The sequence below is a fragment of the Zeugodacus cucurbitae genome, chromosome X (assembly GCF_028554725.1).
Source record: "Zeugodacus cucurbitae isolate PBARC_wt_2022May chromosome X, idZeuCucr1.2, whole genome shotgun sequence".
Lineage (NCBI taxonomy): Eukaryota > Metazoa > Arthropoda > Insecta > Diptera > Tephritidae > Zeugodacus > Zeugodacus cucurbitae.
The window spans coordinates 1,644,656-1,649,681 of record NC_071672.1 but is presented as its reverse complement, the minus strand read 5'-3'; positions in this window follow the sequence as shown (position 1 = coordinate 1,649,681).

Genomic DNA, 5,026 nt, shown 5'->3' with positions numbered 1-5,026 from the left:
GATGCGTGGCGCACTGTTGTGGACTCGGCTATAACCGCGTTAGCGTTTTCTACGCCAGTTAAGAAGAAGGAGAAGAAAAAAATTTCATATAAATACTAAATAATTTTCATATACATAGATACTAAGTTTATGAATTCATACAAGTAAAAAATTTTTATATAAATACTAAATAATTTTCATATAGATACTAAGTTTATGAATTCATACAAGTAAAAAATTTTCATATAAATACTAATTGTATGAATTCATGCAAGTAAATAATTTTCATAGAAATACTAAATAATTTTCATATAGATACTAAATAATTTTCATATAGGTACTAAGTTTATGAATTCATACAAGTAAAAAATTTTCATATAAAAACTAATTGTATGAATTCATGCAAGTAAATAATTTTCATATAAATACTAAATAATTTTCATATAGGTACTAAGTTTATGAATTCATACAAGTAAAAAATTTTCATATAAATACTAATTGTATGAATTCATGCAAGTAAATAATTTTCATATAAATACTAAATAATTTTCATATAGGTACTAAGTTTATGAATTCGTACAAGTAAAAAATTTTCATATAAATACTAAATAATTTTCATATAGATACTAAATTTATGAATTCATACAAGTAAAAAAATTGCATATAAATACTAATTGTATGAATTCATGCAAGTAAATAATTTTCATATAAATACTAAATTATTTTCATATAGATACTAAATAATTTTCCTATAAGTACTAAGTTTATGAATTCATACAAGTAAAAAATTTTCATATAAATACTAAATAATTTTCATATAGATACTAAGTTTATGAATTCATACAAGTAAATAATTTTCATAAAAGTACTAATTAATTTTCATATAAATACTAATTGTATGAATTCATACAAGTAATTAATTTTCATATAATTACTAATTAATTTTCATATAAATACTAATTAATTTTCATATAAATACTACATAATTTTAGTATAGATACTAAGTTTATGAATTCCTACAAGTAATTAATTTTCATATAAGTACTAAGTGTATGAATTCATACAACTAAATAATTTTCATATAAGTACTAATTAATTTTCATATAAATACTAAATAATTTTCATATAAATACTAAATAATTTTCATATAGATACTAAGTTTATGAATTCATACAAGTAAATAATTTTCTTAAAAAAATATATATACACTATATGCATTGAAATAAAGTAAAATGTATAAAAAATGATATTATTTGAAAGTTTAACAAATACAAGAAGAAACATCGTCCTTACATTAATAATTATATTATATATGTATAGAGAACGAAAATTCTTTCTCACGATAAGATACAATCTCAAAGTCCGAATAAGACCGCAATAAATAATACAATAATATGAAATTAAATGAAATGAAGTGAATTTTTTAATTCAATCGTAGTAAAAGAAATTTCATAATTATTTATTGTCGCGATTTCGTTCTTCTTTGCATTTTGTATATGTCGTGTACTTAATTTTTAAATATTGAAAATATCATTATAAAAATTTATATAGTATAAAAAATAAAAAATCAAAGATTAAGCCATGCATGTCTAAGAACAAACAAATTAAAAGTGAAACCGCAAAAGGCTCATTATATCAGTTATGGTTCCATAGATCGTTAACAGTTACTTGGATAACTGTGGTAATTCTAGAGCTAATACATGCAAAATAAACACGGACCTTTTGGAACGTGTGCTTTTATTAGGCTAAAACCAAGCGATCGTAAGATCGTTATATTGGTTGAACTCTAGATAACTTGCAGATGGTATGGTCACGTACCGACGACAGATCTTTCAAATGTCTGCCCTATCAACTTTTGATGGTAGTATCTAGGACTACCATGGTTGCAACGGGTAAGGAAGGCAGCAGGCGCGTAAATTACCCACTCCCAGTTCGGGGAAGTAGTGACGAAAAATAACAATACAGGACTCATATCCGAGGCCCTGTAATTGGAATGAGTACACTTTAAATCCTTTAACAAGGACCTATTGGAGGGCAAGTCTGGTGAAAGCAGCCGCGGTAATTCCAGCTCCAATAGCGTATATTAAAGTTGTTGCGGTTAAAACGTTCGTAGTTGAATTTGTGCTTCATACGGGTAGTACAGCTATAATTGTGGTATGTACATTACCTTATGTATGCAAGCGTATTACCGGTGCAGTTCTTATATGTAATTAATACAATGTATTTTTTATATATTCCTCCTATTTAAACCTGCTTCAGTGCTCTTCATCGAGTGTTGTTGTGGGCCGGTACAATTACTTTGAACAAATTAGAGAGCTTAAAGCAGGCTCCAAATGACTGAATATTTTGTGCATGGAATAATGAAATAAGACCTTTGTTCTACTTTCATTGGTTTTTAGATCAAGAGGTAATGATTAATAGAAGCAGTTTGGGGGCATTAGTATTACGCGAGAGGTGAAATTCTTGGACCGTCGTAAGACTAACTTAAGCGAAAGCATTTGCCAAAGATGTTTTCATTAATCATTCATTAATTAACGAAAGTGGAGAAGGACTTGTCTTCACTTGGTATTACCAATTGGCGCCAAACCGCCAAAAGGAGAGATGCGTGGCGCACTCAATCAATTGGTTGAGCTTGTCTAGCACCAAAACAACTCAATCAATTGGTTGAGCTTGTCTAGTTTTACCAAAACAACTCAATCAATTGGTTGAGCTTGTCTAGTTTTAATTAGAATTAAGATTTTATAACTTATTGTTAGGCTCCAAAGAGCAGATTCAATAAATAAAGAATTATATGAAAAAAAAAAAAAAACTGTTGTGGACTCGGCTATAACCGCGTTAGCGTTTTCTACGCCAGTTAAGAAGAAGAAGAAGAAAAAAATTTCATATAAATACTAAATAATTTTCATATACATAGATACTAAGTTTATGAATTCATACAAGTAAAAAATTTTTATATAAATACTAAATAATTTTCATATAGATACTAAGTTTATGAATTCATACAAGTAAAAAATTTTCATATAAATACTAATTGTATGAATTCATGCAAGTAAATAATTTTCATAGAAATACTAAATAATTTTCATATAGATACTAAATAATTTTCATATAGGTACTAAGTTTATGAATTCATACAAGTAAAAAATTTTCATATAAAAACTAATTGTATGAATTCATGCAAGTAAATAATTTTCATATAAATACTAAATAATTTTCATATAGGTACTAAGTTTATGAATTCATACAAGTAAAAAATTTTCATATAAATACTAATTGTATGAATTCATGCAAGTAAATAATTTTCATATAAATACTAAATAATTTTCATATAGGTACTAAGTTTATGAATTCGTACAAGTAAAAAATGTTCATATAAATACTAAATAATTTTCATATAGATACTAAATTTATGAATTCATACAAGTAAAAAAATTGCATATAATTACTAATTGTATGAATTCATGCAAGTAAATAATTTTCATATAAATACTAAATTATTTTCATATAGATACTAAATAATTTTCCTATAAGTACTAAGTTTATGAATTCATACAAGTAAAAAATTTTCATATAAATACTAAATAATTTTCATATAAATACTAAATAATTTTCATATAGATACTAAGTTTATGAATTCATACAAGTAAATAATTTTCATAAAAGTACTAATTAATTTTCATATAAATACTAATTGTATGAATTCATACAAGTAATTAATTTTCATATAATTACTAATTAATTTTCATATAAATACTAATTAATTTTCATATAAATACTACATAATTTTCGTATAGATACTAAGTTTATGAATTCCTACAAGTAATTAATTTTCATATAAGTACTAAGTGTATGAATTCATACAACTAAATAATTTTCATATAAGTACTAATTAATTTTCATATAAATACTAAATAATTTTCAAATAAATACTAAATAATTTTCATATAGATACTAAGTTTATGAATTCATACAAGTAAATAATTTTCATATAAGTACTAATTAATTTTCATATAAATACTAATTGTATGAATTCATACAAGTAATTAATTTTCATATAAATACTACATAATTTTCGTATAGATACTAAGTTTATGAATTCCTACAAGTAATTAATTTTCATATAAGTACTAAGTTTTTGAATTCATACAAGTAATTAATTTTCATATAAGTACTAAGTGTATGAATTCATACAACTAAATAATTTTCATATAAGTACAAAAAATTAAAAAAAAAAATAAATGTTAAGCTATTTTTGATGTTGTAATATTTCTTATAAGCATAATGCTGGTAGAAAATGATATAAATTACTTGTGTATATATGAATTTAACTCTTTTATATGGTTAAAAAGATTTTTTCCATACGATTTCGGGTTGGTGAGGTGTACGTGGCAGAAAACATATATGTTGTATGAAACTTTGATATTAGTACTTGTATGAAAATTTTAATACTTGTATGAAATTGCATACTTAGTACTTATATGAAATTTTTTTTTCATATAAATATAAAAGTATTTAAGTGTAATATATAAATGAGAGCAAAAAAATTTATTCCTGGTTTGCTACAGTTGGTTTAAATAGAAATAATTTTGTTAATAGTGAAATGTTATTAATTGAGATTATTCTTCTATACCTAACATAATGTAGTCGTTTTTTTTTTTAATTTAACTTTTTTTGGGGTTTGTTCTTCTATTCACAAGTAGTGACGAAAAATAACAATACAGGACTCATATCCGAGGCCCTGTAATTGGAATGAGTACACTTTAAATCCTTTAACAAGGACCTATTGGAGGGCAAGTCTGGTGAAAGCAGCCGCGGTAATTCCAGCTCCAATAGCGTATATTAAAGTTGTTGCGGTTAAAACGTTCGTAGTTGAATTTGTGCTTCATACGGGTAGTACAGCTATAATTGTGGTATGTACATTACCTTATGTATGCAAGCGTATTACCGGTGCAGTTCTTATATGTAATTAATACAATGTATTTTTTATATATTCCTCCTATTTAAACCTGCTTCAGTGCTCTTCATCGAGTGTTGTTGTGGGCCGGTA